The following is a 16,171-nucleotide window of genomic DNA, read 5'->3' on the forward strand; positions in this document are numbered from 1 at the left end:
ACATTAAGCATGTTCTTAAAACCTGCGTTTTCCACTACAGAGTAAGGTCTCATATCCGCGGCTATAACGTAAATGCACCATTCGCTGCGGTGATGTCCGTATACGGAGCCCGGGACGTCACCTGTAGGAGAAAAAAAAGCAATCCGTGGCGACGGTTTTGCAATCCGTCCCCTCAGTTTATAAACCGTACTCACGAATTCATAAACTGTTCACTCGATTTAACAAATCGTGCCCACGGATTAACAAACCGTGCCCACGAATTTCCAATCCGTGCACTTAGATTTTGTAAACCGTACCCTCGGTTTTTGAATCCGTACCCACGAATTCATAATCCGTGCGCACGCTTTCGCAATCCGTTCCCTCGGATTTGTAAACCGTACTCACGGATTCATGCAGCAAACTCCTACGTGTTAACATACAGTTTTATTGAATATTATTATGTGGAATAGGTTTACAGCAAAGTGTCTTAAGTGATTCTCTATCAAGTGTAGTACGAGGTGGAATACAAAGATTTAATAAGAAAGATGCGCATTAAAATCTTGTTCAATTGCTGATAATCTATAATAGCACTTGATTATTATTGTGCAATAAACCTGGCATTGTGACTGACTCTGGAGTAATTTTTTCCTCTTTTGTAAGTTATTTTGGATAAAAGATTCTTATGCATAACCTGTATAATAATATATAATAATGATACAAATAAAAATAAAGTTATTTTTTATAATTTTAATTTGTAGGCTAAATAAATGAGTACAAGACAGTAAAAATATTTGTCATAAAATAATTTGTGAATTGCTTTATTTTTAAATAACCTTTGGACAGTTTTGGAAATGCTTGTGTACAATTCTTTCTTAACATGAAGACTTATTTTTGTGATTTTATTATACTAAGCTCCACCCACCTCACCCCACCTGCCGGAGTTAGATGCATGTTTCACTGTTAAGTGTAAAATGCGTGTCAGTTTTCAAATCCGAGGGAACGGATTGCGAAAGCGTGCGCACGGATTATGAATTCGTGGGTACGGATTCAAAAACCGAGGGTACGGTTTATCTAAACGCACGGACTGGGAATTCGTGGGCACGGTTTGTTAATCCTGGGTACGATTTGTTAAACCGAGTGAACAGTTTATTAATTCATGAGCACGGTTTATAAACTGAGGGGACGGATTGCAAAACCGTCGCCACGGATTGATGTTTTTTCTCTCCTACAGGTGACGTGCGGGTCTCCGTACCGAGCCTTCAGCGCGTACTGAGTGAGCGAGCGCCTGACTGAGTAGCCTAACATAAACATATAAGTTGGTGTTTTTTTTTCTTCGGGGGTGTCAGGGGCATTGCCTGTTACGTCGTTTGGGTTATTGGGCTACCTTGTTGAACGCATAACATTATATTTCACACACCTTTTTTATTTTCCAAATTTAATTAATTAGTCCAACGAACCGTTCGGTACATAATGCGTACCGCGTACCGAACCGAAAGCCTCGTACCGAACGGTTCAATACGAATACGCGTATCGTTACACCCCTAATATATATATATATATATATATATATATATATATATATATATATATATATATATATATATAACTAATTAGCAAAAATCAGTGTAAAAATGTCCTCCTCACCCCCGTATCTTGCTCCTCAGGTGCTGGACATCAGTAATGTGTGTGCTCTTGGTTTTACAGTTTTTTTCAATCGCTAACAAGCGCTTAACCATACTTCAGATACTTTTTCTAAACTCTTAACACAGACTCACACCTACAAAACACAATTGGCCAAATGGATAATTTTCTTCTCAAAAACACATTTTGTTAAATATATACTAAATCTTCATTTCAAAATAGAACACATCTTTATCTGCACACACCAACTTTACCAAAACACTGGAAATCTGACTCAAAATCAAATTATTCTGTCAAAGAATAACACTTGTTTTCACCTCACAAGGTACATACAGTCAATCAAAGTACACCAGGTTTCAAAATACTGGCTATTGTTGACATTACTAAAACTGCATTGACTTTTATGATTCAGTTTTACAGGTATTTGCATGCAAAACATGCAATTCACTGTTTTACACTAAATTTATTGGTTTGGAACTGTATGTCCAAATGTACAGTAATGTTCACATTCAAAAGCATTCCAGTAAAAAGCTATTTTTCCCTTTACTGTTTACTGCATAAGGCAGTACAGTAGAAACACGGTATGATAGAACAGAACAGGCTCGACAGTGTTGCTTACAGTGAACAAAATATCAATGAAACACATAAGAGCATTCTGAACATAAAACAACAACATCAAAAAGCCCAGATTAAAAAAGGGGGGGGGGGTGAAAATAAAAACAATCTCTCACTGCTCCTGCTCCTCTCACTGCTCCTCTCACTGTTCCTGCTCCTCTCACTGCTCCTCTCACTGTTCCTGCTCCTCTCACTGCTCCTGCTCCTCTCACTGCTCCTCTCACTGCTCCTGCTCCTCTCACTTCTCCTGCTCCTCTCACTGCTCCTCTCACTGCTCTTGCTCCTCTCACTGCTCCTCTCACTGCTCCTGCTCCTCTCACTTCTCCTGCTCCTCTCACTGCTCCTCTCACTGCTCCTGCTCCTCTCACTGCTCCTCTCACTTCTCCTGCTCCTCTCACTGCTCCTGCTTCTCTCACTTCTCCTGCTCCTCTCACTTGCTCCTGCTCCTCTCACTTCTCCTGCTCCTCTCACTGCTCCTGCTTCTCTCACTTCTCCTGCTCCTCTCACTGCTCCTGCTTCTCTCACTTCTCCTGCTCCTCTCACTGCTCCTGCTCCTCTCACTGCTCCTGCTTCTCTCACTTCTCCTGCTCCTCTCAATGCTCTTGCTTCTCTCACTTCTCCTGCTCCTCTCACTGCTCCTGCTCCTCTCACTGCTCCTCTCACTGCTTCTCTCACTTCTCCTGCTCCTCTCACTGCTCCTGCTCCTCTCACTGCTCCTCTCACTGTTCCTGCTCCTCTCACTGCTCCTGCTCCTCTCACTGCTCCTCTCACTTCTCCTGCTCCTCTCACTGTTCCTGCTCCTCTCACTGCTCCTGCTCCTCTCACTGCTCCTCTCACTTCTCCTGCTCCTCTCACTGCTCCTGCTCCTCTCACTGCTCCTCGCACTGCTCCTGATCCTCTCACTGCTCCTCTCACTGCTCCTGCTCCTCTCAGTTCTCCTGCTCCTCTCACAGCATCTATCACTGCTCCTGCTCCTCTCACTGCTCCTGCTCCTTTCACTGCTCCTCTCACTGCTCCTGCTCCTCTCACTGCATCTATCACTTCTCCTGCTCCTCTCACTGCTCCTGCTCCTCTCAGTTCTCCTGCTCCTCTCACTGCATCTGTCACTGCTCCTGCTCCTCTCACTGCATCTGTCACTGCTCCTGCTCCTCTCACTGCTCCTCTCACTGCTCCTGCTCCTCTCACTTCTCCTACTCCTCTCACTGCTCCTTTCACTGCTCCTGCTCCTCTCACTGCTCCTGCTTCTCTCACTTCTCCTGCTCCTCTCACTGCTCCTGCTTCTCTCACTTCTCCTGCTCCTCTCACTGCTCCTGCTCCTCTCACTTCTCCTGCTCCTCTCACTGCTCCTGCTTCTCTCACTTCTCCTGCTCCTCTCACTGCTCCTGCTTCTCTCACTTCTCCTGCTCCTCTCACTGCTCCTGCTTCTCTCACTTCTCCTGCTCCTCTCAATGCTCCTGCTTCTCTCACTTCTCCTGCTCCTCTCACTGCTCCTGCTCCCCTCACTGCTCCTCTCACTGCTTCTCTCACTTCTCCTGCTCCTCTTACTTCTCCTGCTCCTTTCACTGCTCCTGCTCCTCTCACTGCTCCTCGCACTGCTCCTGCTCCTCTCACTGCTCCTCTCACTGCTCCTGCTCCTCTCAGTTCTCCTGCTCCTCTCACTGCATCTATCACTGCTCCTGCTCCTCTCACTGCTCCTCTCACTGCTCCTGCTCCTCTCACTGCATCTATCACTTCTCCTGCTCCTCTCACTGCTCCTGCTCCTCTCACTGCTCCTGCTCCTCTCAGTTCTCCTGCTCCTCTCACTGCATCTATCACTGCTCCTGCTCCTCTCACTGCATCTGTCACTGCTCCTGCTCCTCTCACTGCTCCTGCTCCTCTCACTTCTCCTGCTCCTCTCACTGCATCTATGACTGCTCCTGCTCCTCTCACTGCATCTCTCACTGCTCATGCTCCTCTCACTGCATCTCTCACTGCTCATGCTCCTCTCACTGCATCTCTCACTGCTCTTGCTCCTCTCACTGCTCCTGCTCTTCTCCCTGGGCCCCTTGCTCTTACTCTTCCTCGTCCATAAATTACAGTGTTTCTCTTTTTCTGTTTCTGTTTCCAAAAACATCACTCTTCAAAGTCCTCCTTTTATTGTATAAGTTTATTGTCTAAAAAATAAGCCCTGCCATTGAGTCTAAGCCAGATTGGAATCAGTTGTGGTTGGCCCAATTTACACAACATAAATCAGCTAAGATATATTGTTTTTGAACTGATATCATTGCAGAAGCAGAGGTTTTTATACTGTATCTAAGGTTTGGAACATTGTTTTTGCTATTGTGGGATGTTGTGTGTTAACATTTGTAAATACTACAAAAACGATCCATAATTTTGTTGGGAGGTATAGCTTGTCTGTTCAGAATATGTAAGCATTGTGGAAATGTGTTCAATGACTCCATATTGTGTGAAAACGACATTAAATGTGTGAATGGTATGGCCACAATAGATAGATGCTGTGCTAATTGTGTTTAGAGTTTTGAAAATGTGACAACTGCTTGGACAAATGCTTGTTAGCGACTGAAAAAAACTGTAATGCAGTACAAGATCCACGTTGATCATTCCTGCTACATTCTCAGTTAACCCTCAAGTGTTTGTAACAATAAAGCCCATGGCACCATCTTGTAATGCAGAATAATTAATCTCGTAACTCCCTTTATTTCACAAAAAATGTGCATATTTGTTACTAAAATATAAAAAAATTACTTTCTGGTGTATTGATGTCCCAGATGTTATTAATCCGATCAAAAATGTTTATGTCTTAAATAAAAAATAATCCCAATAATTAATATGTTGTTTTTCCAAGTCTAAAATAAACACATATGAGCCTACCTAGTAAAATGATGTATTTAACAAGAATCTTCAGAACACAATATTCACCATTTTCATTTTATTGAAGCATAGACTATAAAGTTGATAAAGTAGCATCAAGACAAATAAGATTCAATGAAAATAATTATCATCAAAAATACATTAACCTCATATATAAATCAGTTCAGACAGATGAGTGATGAAATGTCCTTAAAAGTCACAGTCCCATCCAGTCAACTGTGATACAGATCATGTGATACATATAAGACATGTGATACTGTTTCAGAAAATAATGATTCCCATCATCACATCTAAACTGGTTTCATCTCCCCATCGTGTTCTTCTTCTCTCGTGTCTGGAAACAGTTTGTGGTTGATATCCAGCACTGATGTGGTGTAGCTTGTCCTCAGCCAGAGGATCTCTCAGTCCTAAGATCCCAGACCTGGTCAAAGTGAAACAATCCAGATGAAGTTGTTTAACGGACAGAGAGCTCAGCTTATGTTCTGTGTGATTTTAGCAGGGTGAGCAACTATGGCCCTTGTAGTACTGTACACTTACCATTCTTCAAGCTGCTTTAAGACCTTTTGAGAAGCTTTTTCTCTGAAGACAATTTACCACATCCTCTTCTTTCACTCCTTTCAAGAGCATCACTTGGTCAAAACCCCTCATATGGCTGATGAGATCATCTGTACAAATTAAAATACTGCAATAAAAATGTCATTCTGCAAGAATTAAGAAAAAGTTACAGAGGCAAAGGTCTTGCTCATGAAACTCCATTAGGATGTGTAGTTCTCAGAGACTCTAGAATTCATCTATTGTTGCAGTAAATGTGTTTTCTTCCTCTAGAATCTTTCTCTAAAGTTCCTGACTTCTCTCACAAATGTGTTTTAGTCTGTGCAGTGTAAGGCCTGGCTTCAAACCAATCAACTATCTGTAGCCAGGTTTTATAATGAGAAACCCTATTTAGCTGTCTAACCCAGTCACGAAAGGGTTAACTTTCATTTTGTATCTTTGATGGACTTGTGAGTGAGCCAATGGGTGAATTTTATGAGGTACTGAACTGACCAATCAGCTGCCAGCTAGGCTCCGTTACAGTTACGCCTCTAGTTTTGTGTCACTGCACGTTCTTTTGGCGCTTGCATTTGAGCATAGAAGGCTGCGTTATCTGCTTGGTAAGATGAACGAAACAATATAAAGTTAATTAAACGAGTTCTGTAATCATTATCGATTATACTAACTATACCTTATTGTAATATAGAGTGTAAACGAAAGCTGTGCCTGAATCCACTGTTATCACGGAGCTAAAAGCAGTGAATTCCGTTAAAATGGTGAGTTGTTTATCTGTCTGAGATCGCTAATATTCATGCTAACAGGCCAGGCAAAGGTGCTCATTGTGTAAAGCTAAAAGTGTAAGGTGTAAAGCCTGCAGTGTGCATATGTTAATAAGGTAATTAGCCACAATAGGCTAGCGAAATACTGGTTAATGTGTTTGAAACCATAAAGAAATGTTAACTTTTCATACTGTTGATAAATAGTTGGTTTGTTAAATAATGATGTTAAAAATTGTAGATTTAATTGTGGTCACTGAAGCTTAAAGAGGTAATAATTTTTAGTGCATTCTTTCCACTGTTACCGGTGCAGAGGGGGATAAATAAGCACACTAACGCCTTAATGCCTCTAATTTAAAGTGATACAATTTGATTAATGTTTACATGCAATTTATGCAGTTTTATTCTTCATACTGTTAATGTTACTACCGTAAGGTTTCATAAAACTTGATTTTGAAATGTGTCTTTATGGAGGATGTAATTTATGTAAATTTAATTTTGATACTAGAGAGAAATTTATATGGTTTTGATACCTGAGAAGAAACATAAGAGCTGTTGTACAACGAGAGAAAGATTTTTATACTGCATTATAGGTGTACTGAAATATTATTTCATTTTATTTTGTAGAAGCCTGTAGCAGTCCATTTATTCACTGAATGGTAATTGAAAGAAATGATTTGGCCTTATTTATAGGTCAGGTTTTGGTAAAGAGTTGGAAACATCGTGCAGAGATCCTTTCCACGGAGTGATACAGATCCACACGTTCCAGACGTTCTCCCAGAGATTCATAGATTCCCAGCCCGGGTGGCTGGGTGGCGAGCCAACCGTGTTTGTGACTCTGACTTTAGACGAACTGCCTGGATCATCCTCTTCATCTTCGTTGTGGTAGGACAAAAACTAACTCAGAGTTAAAAAAAGGGCCCCAACGGTGAAACTGAACTTTTGTCAACCAAGGCAAAACGAACCGAGGACGAACTGAGCTCAACGATTCTGATACGAGAGGGTTTTCTTTTGTTTTTTTGTGCGCACTTTATTATTTTAGTTTGTTATTTTTCATAAATGTGTTTTTGCTTGTATGTATGTTTCACCCTGTGAATTTAATACAGGTTTGTCTAAACTGTCATTCTGGTGTGTTATTCCTTTTTAATTGATCTTCAATTCTCAGGCTCTTAACAATTTAGCGTCTTCTGATTCTGGTCCAAATCGTATTTATGATAACCTCTATGACTACTTTAGACTATTAAATGTATGTACGTTATTACTACCTCGTAATAAGGGTTACATTATTGGCGAGCCAGCCAGGAGCCAGAGACATTGAATATCAATATTGAAAGAATACGCAAAATGGATTTCATACAGAAGTCAGGTGTTAAAATTCCAAATTCAGTGATCGTTAGTGGGGTAACACAGGTAGCAGATCAGGATGAGCAAGTCGTTGACTTCCTTAGGGAGTACGGTTCCATCGAAGTAGCCATTCTCGTTGATGATTCTAAATCAGAATTTTACCAAAACCTGATCATTGAGTTTTCGAGCGGTTCAGCTTTAGTGAACTTAGAGCCACTTTTGCCATTCACACACACAGTGCAGGGTGATCCATGTGCTAAATATGTTGTAAAAGCATTAAGCAGTGTGTACACTACGCAGATTGGCAGTAATGCTACAAAAACGTATCTAGCTGAGTTAAAGGGCTTAGCCAAGCTAAGTGGAAAAGACTATGGGGAGGTGTTGAAAGAGATGATGTCTCAGATTGGTGAAGATATTGAAGCTATGAAACCCGTAGGTATAGATGTCTCCCCTTCACATGTCGAGACCCCAGTTGTGACACTTCAACCCCCTACCCCTGAAGATCAACAGCCCCTAGTCTCACTCTTGAATGCCCCACGGGAAGGAAATCGCTTAAATGCCCCTGATTCAGTCCTGTTCACTAATGGAGGGAAAGCTCCGTCCCTTTCAGTGAGTGACATAAACCCAGCAGAGATACAGAAGGTGGTGGTTGAGCATATTGTGAGGAGTGAAGGTGTTAGCCAACACTTGCAATCTCCTGTAAGGCTTCGTTCTTTTTCTGGAAAAGTTCCCAGACCCAGTAACGAAGCTGATTACGACACTTGGCGCTCACACATCGAACTGCTTTTAAATGATCCTAGCATGTCCCATCTTCAGATCTCAAGAAGAATACTCGAATGTCTACTTTCGCCTGCAGCAGATGTTGTCAAAGGGCTACGGCCTGGATCACCCCCCATCGCTTACCTGCAGCTCTTGGACTCAGCCTTTGGTACTGTTGAGGATGGGGAAGAACTTTTTGCACAGTTTATGAACACCCTTCAAGACCCGGGTGAGAAACCCTCCACTTATCTTCATCGATTGCAATTAGCATTGAACCTAGCTGTGAGAAGGGGTGGGGCTGCACCGGCCGATGTAGATAAACACCTACTCAAACAGTTCTGTAGAGGATGCTGGGACAATTCTCTACTTTCTTGCCTGCAACTTGAGCAGAAGAAAAGCAACCCCCCTTCATTTGCTGACCTCTTGCTGTTACTAAGAACAGAAGAAGACCGACAGTTAGCAAAAGCTAGTCGCATGAAAAAACACATTGGCACCACCAGGCAACGTGGCCAGCTTCAGCTCCAAAGTGCGTGGGCCTGTGCAGAGTCAAGAGAGAAGTCAGAGGTCAGTCTCAGTGTTATTGAGGATCTTGGGAGGCAAGTAGCCAGTTTACAAAGCCAATTAACCTATTTGATGGCACAGAAAAAGACAAAGGGGGCTGATAACAGGGGAGCAGCAGGGAAAAGTCCAGGCAGAGTACAAAAACTTGATCGTGTTGACACAGACATGCTAAAACAGACAAAGAAAAAGCAGACTAACAGACCCAGGCCTTGGTACTGCTTTAACTGTGGGGAGGATGGGCACATTGCCCCAGTTTGCACAGACAGGGCAAACTCTGCTTTAGTAGCTGAAAAGAAAAAAAAGTTAGAGGAGAAGCAGCAATTGTGGGACGCACAAAACAGTCTCAACTTACCTTTAAACGACTAGCAGTTCCTGTTGGGGGACAAACAGGGACTGAAGAGAGTCAACAACGTCCCTCAGACGTAAATGGTGAAGACAAGGCTGAAGTATGTGCTAATCTAAAACACTCAAGTAAGAACCACCCTTTTAAACTCCCTAAGGGGTTGGTTGGTACCAAGAGTACAGCTAAAGTCCACATAAAGGGTGAAGAAGTCAGCTGCCTACTAGATACGGGTTCCCAAGTAACAACAGTCCCCCGGTCATTTTATGAACAGCACTTTCCAGAGCAGGATATTAAGCCACTACATGATCTCTTGGAGGTGGAAGGAGCGAATGGACAGTCCGTACCCTACTTGGGTTACATAGAAATGACTGTAACTTTTCCAAAAGAGTTTATTGGAGCGTCAATGGATGTAAATACACTCGCTTTGGTTGTTCCTGACATTCGAGCCACTTCACAGTCTCTTGTGCTTATAGGCACCAATACGCTGGATGTACTGTATGACATGTACTTCGAAGCCGGATTGACACGCCATCAACCAATCCCACATGGCTATAGAGCAGTTCTTAAATGTCTTGAGCTTAGACAAAAACAGACCAACAACAGTCAACCCAGTGTAGTAACATTGCAAGGTAGAAGTTCTAAAGTCATTCCAGCGGGTGAAACTGTAGTAGTTGAGGGAGTTGCTTTAGCTTATTGTTTGCAGAATGAGAAGTTTGTAGTCATTGAGCAGCCATCATTACCCTCCTTGCCGGGTGGCTTGTTAGTAACCGCTAGCTTAGTCGACATTCCCCAGCAGCGGCCCTATAAGCTACCAGTAGTCATCAGTAATGAGTCTGACCATGATATAGTCATTCCTGCTAAATGTGCGATTGCAGAGATAAGTGCTTACCAGAGCATCTTGTTACAGGAGCACAGTGTAGTAAAACAATCAGAACCCCTCCCAAAATCACCAGAGGCTCAGTCAAACAATAAGCACAACTTAAACTTCAATTTCAGTGAGTCCCCAATTCCATCTGAATGGAGAGAACGCATCACTCAGCAGCTCAACAACATGCCCGACGTGTTTGCACAACATGACTTGGATTTTGGCAGAACGGATAAGGTGGCACACAACATAAAACTCTCAGATGAAACTCCTTTTAAACAGCGTGCAAGACCAATACACCCACAAGACATCGAAGCTGTTCGCAAACACATTCAGGAGCTTCTTGATGCAGGAGTCATCAGAGAGTCTGAGTCACCGTTTTCGTCACCGATAGTAGTGGTCAGGAAAAAGAATGGCCAAGTCCGGTTGTGCATAGACTACAGGCGTCTGAATCTCCAGACCATAAAAGATGCATACTCTCTTCCAAAGCTGGAAGACACATTCTCAGCGCTCAGTGGTTCCCAGTGGTTCTCCGTCCTTGATTTAAAGTCTGGTTATTACCAAATCGAAGTTGAGGAAGCAGACAAACCCAAGACCGCATTCGTGTGTCCACTTGGGTTCTGGGAATTTAACCGAATGCCTCAGGGAGTGACTAATGCACCGAGCACATTCCAAAGACTAATGGAAAAGTGCATGGGGGACATGCATTTAAAGGATGTGCTAGTCTTTATTGACGACTTGATTGTGTTCTCAAAGACTCTAGAGGAGCATGAAGCAAGGCTGATGAAGGTGCTCACACGCCTCAGAGAGTTCGGGTTGAAATTATCACCTGAAAAGTGTGTCTTCTTCCAGACGTCAGTCCGTTATCTTGGGCATGTAGTTTCCAGGAATGGAGTCGAGACTGATCCAGAGAAGATTGCTGCTCTTAAGACTTGGCCAGTCCCAAAAAACCTGCGAGAGCTGAGATCTTTTCTTGGGTTTGCTGGGTACTATCGGAGGTTTGTTAAGGGCTACTCCAACATCGTTAAGCCCCTCCACAATCTAACCTCTGGTTACCCACCTTCTCACAGGAAATTAAAGTCAGATGAGAAAGCAGGTCAGTACCGCAACCCAAAGGAGGTCTTTGGGAGTCGCTGGACACCCGCTTGCCAGCAGGCATTTGACCTGGTGATTGAGAGCCTTACCTCCGCCCCTGTGTTAGGTTTTGCTGATCCCCAGAAGCCCTATGTACTCCACACCGATGCAAGCACCACTGGACTCGGTGCTGTTTTGTATCAGGAACAGGAGGGTCAGTGTCGAGTCATAGGCTATGCAAGCAGAGGGTTGTCAAGGAGTGAGAGCCGCTATCCAGCACACAAGTTGGAATTTTTAGCACTCAAGTGGTCAGTGACAGAAAAGTTCAGTGATTATCTCTACGGCAACCACTTCACCGTTGTTACTGACAGCAATCCGCTGACATACATACTGACCTCAGCAAAACTTGATGCGGCAAGCTATAGGTGGCTGGCAGCACTGTCCACTTTCTCATTCAAACTTCTCTATCGTCCAGGAAAGCAAAATGGCGATGCAGATGGACTGTCCCGCAGGCCTCATGGGGAGCTGGCTGATGATCTTAAATCTCAAAAAGAGAGAGAGCGCATAAGACAGTTTACTCAGGGTCACCTCTCTGATCCAGAAAATATAGATTCAGTAGATCAAGCTGTTGTGCAAGCAATCTGTGAGAGACAGCTCATTTACAGTGTCAGTACAGACGGTGTTGCCTTAGTTGAAACTCTTGCCATCTCACCTACTGCTGTGCCTGACAGTTATGGGCAAGAAGATGACCTTGGTGGGTTGCCAGTTATCCCCCACTTAACTGAGACAGAGCTTGTGAGTAAACAAAGAGCTGATCAGAGTATAAAGCATGTCATTTCCCAGATCGAGCAGGGAGAAAAACCACCCCCAACCTTGCGACATGAACTCACTGAGCTTCCACTGTTGTTGAGGGAGTTAAATCGCCTTGAACTCCGTAATAACATCTTGTACCGGAGGCGCCAAGTGGGCTCTCAGACCTTTTATCAGCTTGTACTCCCAGCTGAACTTCGTGACACAGTGTTGACCAGCCTACACAATCACATGGGTCATATGGGGGTTGATCGCACACTGGATCTTGTAAGGACCAGATTCTTTTGGCCAAAAATGGCTTTGGATGTGGAGAGAAAAGTCAAAACATGTGGCAGGTGCGTAAGGAGGAAGGCGCTACCTGAGAGAGCTGCGCCTTTGGTCAACATTAACACCACCAGACCCCTTGAGCTCCTCTGTATGGACTTCCTCTCTCTTGAACCTGACAAAAGTGGGACCAAAGACATACTGGTGATTACAGATCACTTTACTAAGTTTGCGGTTGCCATACCAACACCTAACCAAAAGGCCCGCACAGTGGCAAAGTGTCTGTGGGAAAACTTTATGGTGAACTATGGAATGCCAGAAAAGTTACACAGCGATCAGGGACGTGATTTCGAGTCCCGCACGATAAAAGAACTCTGTCGAGTGGCCGGCATACATAAAGTAAGAACAACCCCATACCACCCTAGGGGCAACCCCGTTGAGCGATTTAATCGCACCCTAATAAACATGCTAGGTACTCTTGAAAGCCCAGAAAAATCTCGTTGGCGTGATTTTGTAAAACCTCTGGTCCACGCTTATAATTGCACCAGGAATGAGGTGACAGGATTCACACCATATGAACTGATGTTCGGACGTCAGCCTCGTCTGCCGGTTGATTTGGCGTTTGGATTGCCAGTGCAAGGGGGTCAGCAAACATCACACGCAGAGTATGTGCAAAACCTTAAGTCACGACTTGAAGACAGCTACAAGATAGCAATTGAAAATGCTGCAAAGATAGCACGCAAGAACAAAGTGAGGTATGACAGGCATGTGACTGCTTCGGACTTGGAAGCTGGAGACCGAGTATTGGTCAGAAACGTTCGCATTCGAGGAAAACATAAGATTTCAGACAAGTGGGAGTCAATTGTCCATGTGGTGGTGAGGAGAGCAGGTACCCTGCCCGTCTATACAGTCAAACCTGAAAATCAGGATGGTCCTTTGAGAACACTGCATAGGGACTTACTCCTTCCGTGTGGTTACTTGTCTACAGAGGTCAACAAGGCGCCTGACCAGCAGCCCACAAGGCGCAGACCAGCAACCCGTGCAAATCCTACTGTGGATGAAAATAATTTCTCAGACGATGAAGATGAAATCATTCCTGCTTACTATTTCAGAGAACCCCAAAATGCTCAGTTTCCCACAGTCCATGACCGTCTAGTGCAGCCTGATCCACCTATGTCTACTGTGCAGGATAAACAGCATACTGAACCTCCAAGCAATTGTCCTGTTGAGAGTCCTGTAAATGCTCAAAATGTTGATTGCACTCCTGAGATTAACAAGCCACCTGATATGTCCAATGGTGCCTCAAACAGTCCTCTCACACTTAATAACCCTAACTGTCACCACTACGACACTGAGGACCTACTTACCGAAAGAGTCATGCTTGATGAACAAGTGGATGAAATCGTTATGACCGAAAGTAACTTACCTGCTAGTAAAAACCCTGTGGAGGAACAAAACTTACCTGATGATGACATCCAAATTGAGCAGCTTCCAGTGTTCTCTGACATGTTAGAGAGTGGAAAGGAGATGAACCGTAAAGAACCAGAAGAGGAACTAAAGGATACAACAGTCAGGAGATCAGAGAGAAACCGTCAGCCGTCAAAGAGAATTGACTATACTGAACTCGGAAACCCCTTTGTCACAGTGGTTAAATCATTCTTTCAGGGGTTAACCACAGCTGTGGCTGACATCTTAAGTGAGGGTGAGAACTCATATCCTTCTGTCCTGTACCCTGAGATACAAACAGTTCAACCATTGCCATGTACAGGGACGTACATGAGTTCAAAGGGGGAGAGTGTAGCCAGGTTTTATAATGAGAAACCCTATTTAGCTGTCTAACCCAGTCACGAAAGGGTTAACTTTCATTTTGTATCTTTGATGGACTTGTGAGTGAGCCAATGGGTGAATTTTATGAGGTACTGAACTGACCAATCAGCTGCCAGCTAGGCTCCGTTACAGTTACGCCTCTAGTTTTGTGTCACTGCACGTTCTTTTGGCGCTTGCATTTGAGCATAGAAGGCTGCGTTATCTGCTTGGTAAGATGAACGAAACAATATAAAGTTAATTAAACGAGTTCTGTAATCATTATCGATTATACTAACTATACCTTATTGTAATATAGAGTGTAAACGAAAGCTGTGCCTGAATCCACTGTTATCACGGAGCTAAAAGCAGTGAATTCCGTTAAAATGGTGAGTTGTTTATCTGTCTGAGATCGCTAATATTCATGCTAACAGGCCAGGCAAAGGTGCTCATTGTGTAAAGCTAAAAGTGTAAGGTGTAAAGCCTGCAGTGTGCATATGTTAATAAGGTAATTAGCCACAATAGGCTAGCGAAATACTGGTTAATGTGTTTGAAACCATAAAGAAATGTTAACTTTTCATACTGTTGATAAATAGTTGGTTTGTTAAATAATGATGTTAAAAATTGTAGATTTAATTGTGGTCACTGAAGCTTAAAGAGGTAATAATTTTTAGTGCATTCTTTCCACTGTTACCGGTGCAGAGGGGGATAAATAAGCACACTAACGCCTTAATGCCTCTAATTTAAAGTGATACAATTTGATTAATGTTTACATGCAATTTATGCAGTTTTATTCTTCATACTGTTAATGTTACTACCGTAAGGTTTCATAAAACTTGATTTTGAAATGTGTCTTTATGGAGGATGTAATTTATGTAAATTTAATTTTGATACTAGAGAGAAATTTATATGGTTTTGATACCTGAGAAGAAACATAAGAGCTGTTGTACAACGAGAGAAAGATTTTTATACTGCATTATAGGTGTACTGAAATATTATTTCATTTTATTTTGTAGAAGCCTGTAGCAGTCCATTTATTCACTGAATGGTAATTGAAAGAAATGATTTGGCCTTATTTATAGGTCAGGTTTTGGTAAAGAGTTGGAAACATCGTGCAGAGATCCTTTCCACGGAGTGATACAGATCCACACGTTCCAGACGTTCTCCCAGAGATTCATAGATTCCCAGCCCGGGTGGCTGGGTGGCGAGCCAACCGTGTTTGTGACTCTGACTTTAGACGAACTGCCTGGATCATCCTCTTCATCTTCGTTGTGGTAGGACAAAAACTAACTCAGAGTTAAAAAAAGGGCCCCAACGGTGAAACTGAACTTTTGTCAACCAAGGCAAAACGAACCGAGGACGAACTGAGCTCAACGATTCTGATACGAGAGGGTTTTCTTTTGTTTTTTTGTGCGCACTTTATTATTTTAGTTTGTTATTTTTCATAAATGTGTTTTTGCTTGTATGTATGTTTCACCCTGTGAATTTAATACAGGTTTGTCTAAACTGTCATTCTGGTGTGTTATTCCTTTTTAATTGATCTTCAATTCTCAGGCTCTTAACAATTTAGCGTCTTCTGATTCTGGTCCAAATCGTATTTATGATAACCTCTATGACTACTTTAGACTATTAAATCTATGTACGTTATTACTACCTCGTAATAAGGGTTACATATCAATTCACAATTTATAACATAACATTTAGAAAACAATGAAATAATGTCAATTGGTGTGTATATCAACTAAACCAATTTCATGATACTTGTCTACTCTTAAAACAGGTGGTGTGTTTTTAAAAACATATTAAAAATGTCCAGTCACACTTTGCTAACATGCTGTAATTGTAATAGTATAAAAAGAAATCAAGGCTGACATGACCAGTTCTGTGAAAGAGCATCATAAAATGTTGTATAACACAGCATTGCTTCAACACACA

General features: G+C 42.7%; 1 long non-coding RNA gene across 1 annotated transcript; it reads left to right on the forward strand.

The window, feature by feature from the left end:
- The first annotated feature begins 6,023 nt into the window (after positions 1–6,023).
- LOC127947210 (uncharacterized) lies at positions 6,024–7,632 on the forward strand. The gene is made up of 3 exons (XR_008151242.1): positions 6,024–6,257; positions 6,344–6,413; positions 7,107–7,632. It is a non-coding gene; the product is annotated as an uncharacterized LOC127947210 (long non-coding RNA).
- The last annotated feature ends 8,539 nt before the right edge of the window (positions 7,633–16,171 follow it).

The sequence above is a fragment of the Carassius gibelio genome, chromosome A25 (assembly GCF_023724105.1).
Source record: "Carassius gibelio isolate Cgi1373 ecotype wild population from Czech Republic chromosome A25, carGib1.2-hapl.c, whole genome shotgun sequence".
NCBI lineage: Eukaryota > Metazoa > Chordata > Actinopteri > Cypriniformes > Cyprinidae > Carassius > Carassius gibelio.